Raw genomic sequence first — 13,860 nt, 5'->3', positions numbered from 1 at the left:
TGGATCAATGTTAAAAAAATTATGCTAAGTAAAAGAAGTCAGCCATAAAGATCACATATTGGATGATTCCATTTATATGAAATGTCCAGAATAGGAAAGACCAAAGAGATATCAAGTAGAATAGTGGTTGCCTGGAGATAGGGAAAGGGAGGAATAGGAAGTGACTATTAATAAGTACAGGGTTTCTTTTTAGGATGATAAAAATATTTTTAAACTAGACAGCAGTGATGGATGTATAACTTATAAATATACCAAGAGCCTTCGAATCATATATTTTAAAAAGGAGCATTTTATCATATGTGAATTATTTCTCAGTAAAGCTCTTATTAAAAAGAAAAAAATTGCATTGGTAATTTTTCTAGAATGGGATTCCAGGTTTTACAGGTTTCACAATACATACTAAAATACAGAATTGTCTCCTGGGGTGATAATGGTACTTCAGGTATCTCAGGAGACTGGAACAATCATCTTCCTAGAAATCCTCCTTCCAATTATATTCCCAAACAAAACAAGGACTAGTATTAAAAGAAATTGAGATCCTTCTACTGTATCCCAGCAGAAGCACTCTTAATGTGAAACACTGAACAAGTTGTCAGTCACCACTGCACTGGGGCTGGATAGATTTTTCCACTTGTCAGAGGGTGACAGGGGGCCACTGGCTCATTTGGTTTTACATTCTTTTCCCTTACTTTACAAATGTACACACAAACAAATGTATGTCACCTCCACTTACACATTCATCAGTTCTTCTCTAAATAGATTTCACTAACATACAAAATATTCCAAGTCATTTTCCAAGGAACAGTGAAATTACCCTAATCTGTTTTATAGTTTCTTTTAAATATGAAAAAGTAAAGATTAACAATCAAAGGACATGATTTGAAGCTCACAAATGGTTTTAAATGTAAATCCAACCTATTTTGTTTCTAAAAGTATATTCTTCCTAAATTCAGTAACAGATGTTATAAAATACTTTTATCTTTTCTAATGCTTTTAGGCCAGGGATTTATAACCTCGATACTATTAACATTTAAGGTCAGATAACTCTTTGCTGTGGAGGGCTGTCCTGTGCACTGTAGAGTATCAGTGACACTCCTGGCTTCTACCCACTAGATGCCAGTAGCACACCCTACACAGTTGTGACAACCAAAAACATCTTCAGACAGTGCCAAATATCCCTCGGTTGGGGCAAAAATGACCCCAGCTGAGGACCACTGCTCTAGTCCACCAGTCTAAATTATATCCTAACAGAGCAAACTAGCTAAACTCATCATTAACCTTAAAAACAAATAAACATGTTTTTGTGAAATACAGTAGCTGAATACATCCAAAAGAGGAGGTTTCTTTGTTTTGTGGTTTTTAATAAATCAATTTCTGGAATTATTATAAAACCAATATTTTAAATATATTTTTAAGTATTCATATATATTCCCAACATACAGTAGGGAAAACAAAGAACTATACTTCTCTACTAAAAACTTCAGATTTTTTTTATACATACCTTTCCCAGAACACAAAAGTACCAGTTTTTCTATCTCTGTCCCTCTCTATCTTTTTCTCTCCTCATCATCAATAATCATACAAGTACTGAAAGGGAAATTTATTTTAAAATTTTCTACTTTCTATGATGGTAAGCTGTAGAATACTGATAAATTAATTGCAACCTAAAATACACGTTATCCAATAACAGTTCAAACTTTTTTGAGGTCCTAAGAGATTTACAATCCATAAAGACAGCTCAAGTTTAACCAATAAAATTACCAGGTTGGTTAATTTAAGAAATGTGCTGTACCTTTGAAAGTCACAATCTAAAGGAGCCTAAGTTCCTCTCAAACCAACTGTTGAAAAAGATTTTTTTTTTTACAGCTATACAACTAAACAGGATTGCTTAAGGGGAGGTACTACTTAAAAATAATTTTTAGTAAGGAAAACAACAAATTATTCTAATTATAATTCATGGGGCTACTGACCCACACAATGTACAATAACTATCATGAGGATTTTTATAGTCATGGTTTTCCACCCTTCATAAAATACAGCCCAACAGTCTTCATTACTTACCTAAAGCCAGGCTTCAAAACTAAATGAAGAATAGTATAAATTGAATAGATAACATAACTAAAGTCTATTTTCCAGGCTGAATGACCAGAGGGTCCTAAAGCCTAAAACTGAATTATTTTAAAGGAATACAAATAAGCTGCATAAATCCACATTCCTAAATGTGAAGTCATCCACCAACCAGTTTTCTTTTGCTTGCTATCTAAGGAAACTGTAAGTCCTTAAGCTACCTGTGTAATTTGTACCTCCCACATCAGAAGTCAAATGTTTCCTTTTATTGCCACTGATACACTTTTTATTTAACCTGACTTTTAAAGCTCTGTAATCATCTGTACTTTGTAATCAAAGAAAAAAATTAACATCACATTGCAATGCACTATGGAGTTACTAGGCCAGGCGTTCGCAAACTTTTCCTGTAAAGGGTCAGACGGTAAATATCTTGGGCTTTGAGGTCATACGGTCTCTATTTTAACTACTCCACTCTATCATTGTAGCACAAAAGCAGCCATAGAACATACATTAACAAATGAGTGTGCATGTGTTCCAATAAAACTTTATTTACAAAAATAAGTGGCAGGCTAGATTGGTCCAAAGGCTCTAGTTTGCCAAATCCTGTATCAGACTATTACATGTAAGAAAAAATAAAAAGATTTACTCCTCCCTTTCCCAATAGCAATATTCTCACCATAAAATTTAACTACTTTCTAAAATACTATAAAATACAATTAGCTAGCTTTCTCCTATTTAGTAGTAGGCATTCATGTGGGATATGACCTTACTACCTTAAGTGAGGAATAAGAGCCAACTAGGAGAATCAGGTTTGAGATTTATTCTTTAACACTGTACAAAAAGCCTGAGCCAAGAAATTAAAATAAAACTCTTAGGTTCAGATCCAGAGCCTATATGATCCCAGCAGAGAAAGGTGAGACAATTGTTTTGGGACACTTAGACAACCTAGAGAACTCTAAAGCAAAACCTTTCCCCCTAAAGATAGACTTTTGATTAAAAAAAATTATAAATCACAGAAGAAATGAAGAAATGAAAAATCATGGAAAAAAAAAAAAAAAACAGCAGAGAAAACAGCCGCACTATCTACACTCCAAGAGTTGCAACTAATCTGAAAGGGACTTAAAACAAATAAAAATTTGTTAGAGAGAAAGAACTAGACTAACTAGATATTAAAGCTGTAATGATTAAATTATTATAACGGGGTATACTGGTATATCCATAGACAGTTCAATGCAATAGAATAAAGTATAGAAACAGGCTAAAATACTTAGGAAAATTCAGTATGGAATAAAGGTAACATTTTCAATCAGTGATAAAAATATTAAATATATAATAAATGTTGCTGGTACACCTGACTAGACATCTAAAAAAATAAATTCCAGATGGATCAAATAATTAAACATAAGTAATGATACCATAAAAGTGATTAGAAAAAGTTATAATTTTATTTACAGTATAGGAATGCAGAGAAACTTTCTAAATAATAAAAGAAATAAAAGTCAGAAATTAAAAGATTAAGATATTAAGAAACGAACTATTTCTACATTGCAAAAACTTAAAAGCTACCTTAAAAAGCACTACAATCTTGGAAAATATCTAAAATTCATAGCACAGATATAAAAGAGTCCTAAAAATCTGTAAGATACAAGAAAAATAACCTTGTAAAAAATGGGTACTATATGCCATTTAAAATTCTAGGCACTGAGGATATATCAGTGCACAGAGATAAAAAGAGATAAAAGTCCCTGCCCTCATAGAACTCACACTCTAGTGGTCCTCTACCTCGGAGTAGGTAAGTACATAAGTAAATAGATAATTGATGTATAAATATGCACACACACACATACAGACATATATATATTTGTTTATATATCCACAGAATATCTCTGAAAGGATACATAAGAAACCATTAAATAGTGGTTGCCTCCAGGGAGGAAAACTGGGGGGCAGAAGAAAGTAAATGATTTTTCACTGAATAACCTTTTATGCCTTTTGAGTTTGTACATGTGATTTTAAAACTAAATTCTATTAAAATTAACAAAATTAGATGTTTAAAGAAAAGCAAGAATAGGATATTTGAAAACAAAAGAAGTTATTTAAGAAAAACAAATGGGGGGTGGCTATAGCTCAGTGGTAGAGCATATGTTTAGAATGCACAAGGTCCTGGGTTCAATCCCCAGTACCTCCATTAAAAACAAAAAACAAATAGGAAGTCTAGAAAAGAAAAATACAGCAATTGAAATAAAGAATTTCAATGGCTATTTCAACAATACAGTAGACCCCAAATGAAAAGTAAGTAAATAGGAAAATAGGCTGAGAATCACCCCTCCAAAAAAAGGACAAGAAGGCAAAGAAATAAAAAATATGAAAGAAAAATTAAGAGACATGAAAGATAATGGGATCTTAAGAGACCAGAGAAAAGAGCATTATTTTAAAAGATAAAATGGCCAAGAATTTTCTAGAATTTAAGACAGACATGAGTTCTTAAACTGAAGGAATAAACCACATCCTAAGCAAAATGAATATAAATAAACCAATTCCTTAGACCAATATAATCAACACTATAGAACAAAGAAGAAAAAAGATAATTCTAGCTAACAAAAAAGACTGATTAACTAAGTAGGAGTTACAACCAGACTAAGAATTAACTTATCAGCAACAACAAAGGTGAGTCCAAAAAGGAGGAAACAAAAAAAAAAAAAAAAAAAAAAAGAAAGAGTGGTTTCAAAGTGCTGAGGAAAATAACTATTGTCCTACATTCTATACTCATAAAATTACCATTTAAGTTTATTCAATACAAAGATAGAAGTAATCACAATAAATGTAAACAGCTCATAATCTGTCTCTTTATGGGTAAATTTAATTCTGGATAAAAAATTAAATATAAAACTGTTTCATGGGACACACATAAAAAATATACTACCACAGACAATAAAAATAGAGATGGAAAAAGACATACTGGGAAAATAATAACCAAAACAACAGACAAATGTATACAATGAGGATGAAGGTACGCAATATTGATGTCAGATGAAATAGAAATCAAAGCTAAAAGCTAAAATGGGATAAAAATAAAAAACCAACATTTATAAAATATGCAACCCATCTATAGTGTACAATCCAATAATAAACATGAGCTTCTATTAATATCTACCTTACAAAGCTGGCCTATAAACAAATAACACACTAATAGAAACACAAGGAGAAATCTATAAATACATTAGGAAATATTAACAGACTTTTTTCAAAGAAATAGATCAATTAGACCAAAATAAGTAAGACCGTGTAACATTTGAATTACACAATACAAAAGCTTGATCTAATAGAGATATATAGAATTTTATGCAAAGGGACAAAACAGAGAATTCATCTTTGTTTCAAACACATTTGCAGCATTCAAAAAAATCTGGACCATGTATTACACCAAAACACAACCTAAATATACTTTAAAAGGCAGACTTCACATAGGCCATTCTCTCTGAGCATGATGCACTAAAATTAGAAATTAAATATCAAGTAATTACTAAAAAGAAAAAACACACCTCACCATGTGAAAATTTTAAAACCTCATTCTTAAGACTAAAAAGGAAATCAAACCAAATTACATTTAGAAATGATGAGAACACATAAAAACCTGTGATATGGCCAAATCAAGAGGAAACTTTAAAGGTTAAATGCATGTATTAGAAAATAAGGAATACTGGGAAAACAGATAAGAAGAAAATTCAAGAAGGCAGAGAAAGAACAAAATAGATCTAATAAGAAAGTAAACAGAATAAGGTAATAAAGATATAAGTAGAAAATAGTGAACCCTAACACACACACAACTGAAGATAATCAGCAGAATCAAAGGTAATTATCTGACTGTCAGGTTCTGCCCAGGGTGGAGTTATCAGCAGGTGGCAAACACAGGGTCAAACTTCCCTAGGATAGGTACAGGGGTAGGACAAAGAGACTTCACAGCTGTCTCCCCAGGCCCCAGAATCCTTTATTTCTTAAGCCTTCAGTTTATCAACAAACATCAGCTGATTTTTTTTTTAAGGCAAATCCTTTGAAAGGAAGCCTAAAATAAATTTGTGTTGAGTTTGATTTTAAAAATAGAAAGAAGACACAAATAAAGTATATTAGAGGAAGGAGACAGATATAAATGCCAATTACACAAATTCCAATTAGGTTTGGGTGTAAATAACAGAGGTATAAAAAAAATATTTTTTTAAGGAGGGAGAGGCACACCTCAGCTTTACTGAAACTAATTATAAAAGTGAAGTAATTAAAACAGTGTTCTACTGGTCCAAGAATAATCAGACAGAGCAATGAACAGAATAAAAACCTCAGAAAGAGACATAGGTATATAGATATAGATAATAGATATAGATATAGATACAGATATAGATACAGAATGGGATAGAGATAGTATTTTGAATTAATAGGGAAAACTACAATAACTAACATTTATGGAGCATTAGCTATTGTTTATGTTATTTATTCTTGCAGTAGCCCTAGAAGGCATGGACTCATAATAATAATAAATTACTCATTTATTACAATCAAGAGAATGAAGTTTAGGTGCAGTCACTTCCCAGCCTGAAGACACAGAGGTCCACATTTTAAAAGGCTTAAACAAGAAGGAAAATACATGTCATGTCAATTATATACCATCTTTATGCCTATAAATCTGAAAATGTAGATAAGATTAATTATATCTTAAGAAAATAAAATTAACAAAAATTACTTAAATGGAAGAAAATTTGAAAAGACTAACAACGAATTTTTGAAAAAGTACTAAATAACTTATTTCTTCAAGACCCCAAACCCAGATGGTTTTAGAGGAAAGTTCTAAAATTTCATGAAGTTCCTATGTAATGTGAACTACACCACAGTATAAGAAAAAAAACTGGAAGGCTTCCTAACCCCTTCTATGAAGATAGCACAATTATAATAGCAAAACTGAACAGAATATGAGAAGAACTATAGGCCAATCTCTCTTATGAATATAAATTCTAAATAATATATTAGCAAATCAAATCCAGTGGTGTATGAAAGAGTACATCATAAGCAAATATTCTTTATCCTAGGAATACTTTGTGAAACAATAGAGTTTAGTATTCACATTTTCTACAAATGAAAAGAGAAAAACTATTTTATCACTGTAACAGATATGAAAAATGTTTTTGATAAGCTTCAATAATCTTTTCTGACAAAAATCCTCATTAAGAAATAAAAAAGAACCTTCTCAGTTTAATTTACCCATTTAATATAAAAAGATATATATCCCCAACATCATATTAAAAAATATAAAATAAACATTCTGGTAAGATAGAACATGGTAACACTGCCTGCAATCCTTAACTGCCTCTATTCAACATCATATTGTATATCAATGCAATGACACACTCACACACTCAAAAACAGTTGTTAAAAAAAGAAAAATAAGGATGGAACATAAATTTTTGGTGGTGAGCATGCTGTAGTGTATACAGAAAAAGAAATACAATTTTGTATACATGAAGCTTAGATAATGTTACAAACCAGTGTTACCTCAATAAAAAAATTAAAAAGACAATACAAGACATAGAACTATTATTGTTTGCAAGTGATATGAGTGTCTACTTAGAAAATCTTTGGATATCAACTGACCAACCACTAACAATCTGTTAAAATTAAAATGAGATTTTGGCAAGGAGGCTAGATATAACATTAACATACATAAATCAGTGGCTTTCCTACAAACCACTAATAACCAATTAGGAGAAGGTAATGGAAAATATGAATCCAGTCACAATAGCAACACTAAAAATATCTAGGACTAAGCACAGCAGAAAAGGTGTAAGATCTGTATTAATAAAAACAATAAAATGTTTTATTAATAAAAAATTAATAAAACTTGACAGAGGCTCACTTGATCAGTTAGGAATACATTCGATGGAAAGTAAGGATATCTGTTTGACCACAACTTAAATAAAAATAAGGGTTATCTTCCTCATATAACAAGAAGCACAGAGGTAGGCAGTTGTTTGAGCTACTCCATGGTGTCAGAAATGGCTCCTTTACAATTCTCAGACTTCCTCATTCTGTCAGTGTCATAATCACCAGATGACTACTGCAGTTCCAAGGCAGGAAGAAGAGAAAAGAAAATCACCAGTCCCACTTTTCCATTTTGTCAGGAAAAGCAAACTCTTTCCCACAGTCCCAACAGATTTCCATTTACATTGCAATATTCAGAACAATGTTCATGTGGCCACCTCTAGCTACAAGGAAGCTGGGAAAGTAACTCACCTATGTCTGCTTACTGCCTTGAACAAAATGGAGGGTTCTAATGGAAAGAACTCTATTGCCAGTATCCAAAACATACTGACCACAGACATAAAAGATCTAAATAGAGAAACATACCATGTTTCTGGAAAACATGATTCACTATGTTAAAGATGTCAATTCTCCACAGATTGATTCTAAAATTAATATATTTCCAATAAAAATCCCAGAGAAGTTTTCATGAAATTTAACTGATTTTAAAATTATACTTAAGATCTATTTACGAGTACCCAATGTGACTTAGAAGAACATTTTAAAACAAAATGGTATGGCAGAGAAATAGACAGATTTAAACAATGGAATAGAATAGTGTTCAGAAAAAGATTTGTGCCTGAGAGTTTGTTTTAGTTTCTCTCTTGATTTAATAGAATACTTAGTACAAGTTTAATTAAATAATTATATATACACATACACACACTGAAAAGTTCCAAAGAACCTTGCCTAGTTCCTACCACCCCTCTCCATAAGTAACTACTAGTCTTACTTTCTCTTATGTTTCTTTTATGATTACAGAATCAAATACTTTTCTCTTTTAAGAAAACGAAGCATATCAAATACAATACTCTGAACCTTACTTTTTTTTCCCTTCCAGTTTTACTGTGATATAACTGACATAAAGCACTGTATAACTTAAAGGTGTACAGCATAATGATTTGACTTACATACGTCATGAAATGATTACCACAATAAGTTTAGTGAACATCCATCATCTCATACAGACACATACTTTTAAAAATAGAAAAAAAAAATTCTTCCTTGTGAGAACTTTTAGAATTTTCTTTCTTGACAACTTTCACATATAAACATACAGCAATATTAATTATATTTATCATGAACATTACATCCCAAGTACTTATTTGTCTTATAGCTAGCTAATGTAATAAGACAAGAAAAGGAAATAAAAGGCATACAGATTGGGAAGGAAGAAATACAGGGGTGGGGGTATAGCTCACTGGTAGAGCAAATGCTTATAGCATGCATGAAGTCCTAGGTTCAATCTCCAGTACCTCCATTAACAAAAAATATTACATGAAATCAAAACTTAAGAAATAAAAAAATTATATAAAAGTAAAATTTAAAAAAAGAAATACAAACTGCTTTTGTTCACAGGTGACATCATCTATGCAGAAAATATTAAAGAATCAACCAAAAAATTCCTGAAACTAATTAGCAATTTTTATAAGATTGCAAGATACAAGTTTAGTATTAAAAAGTCAATTATGTCCAAATACCAGCAATCAACAAGTAGAATTTGATATTACAAATAAATTACCATTTACATTAGCAACTCCCAAAATAAAATATTTAGGTAAAAATCTAACAAAATATGTACTAGACCTACATGAGGAAAACTACAAAACTCTGATGAAAGATATCAAAGAGTTACATAAATGGAGAGATTGCATGTTCATGAATAACAAGAGTCAATATTGTCAAAATGTCAGTTTTTCCCAACTGAATCTATAGATTCAATGCAATTCCAATCAAAATCCCAGCAAGTTATTTTGTATATATCAACAAACTGATTCTAAAGCTTATATAGAAAGGCAAAAAATACAGAATAGCCAACGCAATGTTGAAGAAGAAGAAAGTCAGAGGACTGACAATACCTGACCTCAAGGCATATTATAAAGCTACAATAATCAAGACACTGTGGTACTGATGAAAGAATAGACAAAAAGATCAATGGAAGAGAACAGAGCCCAGAAATCCACATAAATACTAGTCATCTAGTATTTTGGCAAAGGAGCAAATGCAATACAATGGAATAAAGACAGTCTTCAGCAAATGGGACTGGAACACTTGGACAGCCACATGCAAAAAAATGAATCTAGACACAGACTTTACACCTTCATAAAAATTAACTCAAAGTGGATCACAGACCTAAATATAAAGTGCAAAACTATAAAACTCCTAGAAGATAACATAGAAGAAAATCTAGATGACCTTGGGTATGGCAGTGACTTTTTAGATTCAATATCAAAGGCACGATCCATGAAAGAATTAATAACCTGGACTTCATTAAAATTTAAAACTTCTGCTCTGTGAAAAACAATGTCAAGAGAATAAAAAGACAAACCACAGACTGGTAGAAAATATATGCAAAATACATATCTGATAAAGGACTGTTACCCAAAATAGAAAAAGAACTCTTAAAACTCATCAGTAAGAAAATTAATGACCCAATTTAAAAATGAGCAAAAGACCTAAACAGATAGCCAATCAAAGAAAAAATATATATAGCAAGTAAGCAAATGAAAAGATATTCAACATCATATGCCATTATGGAACTGCAAATTCAAATAACAATGAGATACCACTACACACAAATTAGAATGGCCAAAATCCAAAACACAGCCAATACCAAAAGCTGACAAGGATGTGGAGCAAGAGGAACTCTCAATCACTGCTGGTGGGAATGCAAAGTAGTATGGCCACTTTGCAAGACAGTTAGGCAATTTCTTATAAACTAAACATAATTTTACCATACAATCCAGCAGTCATGCTCCTTAATATTTACCCAAATGAACTGAAAACATGTCCACACAAAAACCTGCACACGAGATGTTCATAGAAGCTTTATTCATAATTGCCAAAACTTGGAAGCAACCAAGATAACTTTCAGTAGGTGAGTGGATAAATAGACTGTGGTACACCCAGACAACGGAATATAATTCAGTGATGAAATAAGCTATCAAACTGAGAAAAGACATGGAGGAAACTTAAATGTATATTACTAAGTGGAAGAAGCCAATATGAAAAGGCTACATACTGTCTGATTCCAACTATATGACATTCTGGAAAAGGCAAAACCACAGAGACAGTAAAAAGACTAATGGTTTCCAGAGTTTGGAGGGGGGATAGAGGGATGAATAAACAGAGCACAAAGGATTTTTAGAGAAGTGAAATTATTCTCTACAATACTACAACGATGGATACCAAATGGGGATTTATCAAAACCCACAGAATGTACAACACCATAAGTGAACCTTAATGTAAACTACAGACTTTGGAGCATAATGATGTGGCTTATGGTTCATGTAGGTTCATCAGTTGTAACAAATGTTCTACTGTGGTGTGGGATGTCAACAGTAGGGGAGGTTGCACATGTGTGGGGACAGTGAGTATATGGGAACTGTCTGTACTTTTCGCTTAATTTTGCTGTGAACATAAAAATGCTCTAGAAAATAAGGTTTATTAATTTTTTTAAATTACTTCTCTCCCATGTTCTGGTCTAGAACTTTTATGATTTTAATTTCGATGGCTAAATTTTTCCTCCATTTGGAATGTATCCTGGTATAAGGCATAAAGTATGGACCCAACTCTGCTTTTCACATATGCCAACATCATTTGAATAGTTCACTTTTTCTCCACTGCTTTAACATAATACCTTTATCATGTACTAAATTAGTATATGTATTTCAGTCTGTTTCTGGATTTTCTGTTTTGTTCTATTGATCTGTCCATTCAAGCGTTAGATCAAACAGGAATTCAATGCTAAAAATGACATTTCAATCCACTAAGGGGAAAAAAGACATTTAAAAACTGTATTTAGATAATTAGCTAACAATCTAAAAAAAAACTAAATTAAATGTCTATACCTCATTTCAAACACTAAAATAAACACACGATGAATTAAACATTAAAAACCATCTACTATATTTCATTATATCTAACACTTTCAATATCTTAAAATTGAGATGTCTTAAAATTACTTTCAGGCACCTGTACCATGTGCATCACAACTTGAAGAATGTGATCAGTGGTTAAATAAACACCTACATACAACAGTGCAGTCATCTTTTAAGAAATTATGTATCAACACACTCCTGATGAAAGAAAGCACAATGTTGTATGAAACACACAGACATTAAACCCTCAGAGTCGAAAAAATATTCAGGACAGTTATATTCTGAATTTAAAAAGGATGTAAGAATGTCTTAACCAATATTTCTAATACACCTTCCTTTTTAAAAAAGTATGACATGATAAAAAGCTATGCCTGATAAAATCTGTAAAAGCCCTTTAGATATAATGTCTAACTAATGAAAATTGTTATCGTTTAATTGGCAACAGGTGCATCTTAAAATGAATGGTATCTTAAACTCAATGAAATGTCATAAAATCATTAGGGAAAACAGAATAATTTCAAAACCTTGCAGTAGGGAGGCTCCTTTAACCAAAATATAAAATCTACAAGCTATAAATGAAGAGCTCTAACTACAGAAATATCAAAAAGTCAAAAGATTTGTAACATGTAATAATACTATTGGGATATATAAAGAACTAAAAAATAAAACAATGGAAAAAAGACAGGTGAAACATAAACAAATTATACGTGACCAATAAACATTAAAGAAACTTGATTTATAATCACAACATACAAATTAAAAGAGTTATCAACCCTGGCACATATAGGCACAAATCAATTATTTTTGACAGGGTACCAAGACCATTCAATGGGGAAAAAACTGTTTTTCAACAAATGGTGCTGGGAAAACTAAATATCCACATGCAAATAAATGAAGTTAGACCCTTACCTTACACCATATACAAAAATTAACTTAAATGGATAAAAGACTTAAGTGTAAGAGCTAAAATTATAAAACTTAGAAGAAAACATTGGGGAAAATCTTCATGATGTTGATTTGGCAATTATTTCTTGGACATGACACCAAAAGCACAGGCAATAAAAGAAAAAATAGATAAACTAGACTTAGAACTAAAAACTTGTGTGCATCTAAGGACATCATAAGAGACTAAAAAGACAATATACAGAATAGGAGAAAATATTTTCAAATCATATATTTGATAAGGGACATTTACCTATTTACAAATAAAACCAAATTCAAAAATGGACAAAGTACTTGAATGGTATTTTTCCAAAAAAGATACACAAAAAGCCAATGAAGGGGCAGAGGATATAGCTCAGTGGTAGAATGCATGCTTAGTATGCACAAGGTCCTGGATTCAATCCCCAGTACTGCCTTCAAGAATAAATAAATAAACCTAATTACCTCCCCTACCAAAAAACACACAAAAAAACCCCAAAACAAACAAAAAAAGCCAATGAGAGGCTTATCACTAGTTACTAAAGAAATGCAAATCGAAGCCACAATGAGATATTACTTCATAATCACTAGAATTGCTAATATTAAAGAAAAAAAAAGAAAGTATTTTATAAGGATGTGGAGAAATTTGAACCCTCGTACATTGCTGGCGGGAATGTAAAATGGCGCAACTGCTATAGAAAATAGTACAGTGGTTCCTTAAAAAGTTAAACATACACTAAGTGAAATAAGGCAGTCATAAAAAGACAAAAACTTCATGATTTCATTTATATAAGGTATCTAGACTAGTCAAACTCATAAAAACAGAAAGTAGAATGACTGTTGCCAGGAACTTGGGGGAAAGGGAAGGGACGGATATGGAGTTTCAGTTTTGCAAGATGAAAAAGTTTTGAAGATTGGGTGCATAGAA

At 31.6% G+C, this 13,860-nt stretch overlaps 1 protein-coding gene and 1 non-coding gene across 3 annotated transcripts in view; one reads left to right on the top strand and one right to left on the bottom strand.

The window, feature by feature from the left end:
- The window catches only part of TESK2 (testis associated actin remodelling kinase 2), a 104,918-nt gene that overhangs the window by 71,104 nt on the left and 19,954 nt on the right, over positions 1-13,860 (bottom strand). The gene's annotated exons all lie outside the window — the stretch shown is intronic.
- TRNAS-AGA (transfer RNA serine (anticodon AGA)) lies at positions 4,183-4,255 on the top strand. Its single transcript has one exon. It is a non-coding gene; the product is annotated as a tRNA-Ser (tRNA).

This window comes from Camelus bactrianus, chromosome 13, assembly GCF_048773025.1.
Source record: "Camelus bactrianus isolate YW-2024 breed Bactrian camel chromosome 13, ASM4877302v1, whole genome shotgun sequence".
In the NCBI taxonomy this organism is placed as follows: domain Eukaryota; kingdom Metazoa; phylum Chordata; class Mammalia; order Artiodactyla; family Camelidae; genus Camelus; species Camelus bactrianus.
The sequence above is the reverse complement of the archived record's forward strand: the minus strand, read 5'-3'. Positions and strand labels throughout refer to the sequence as shown.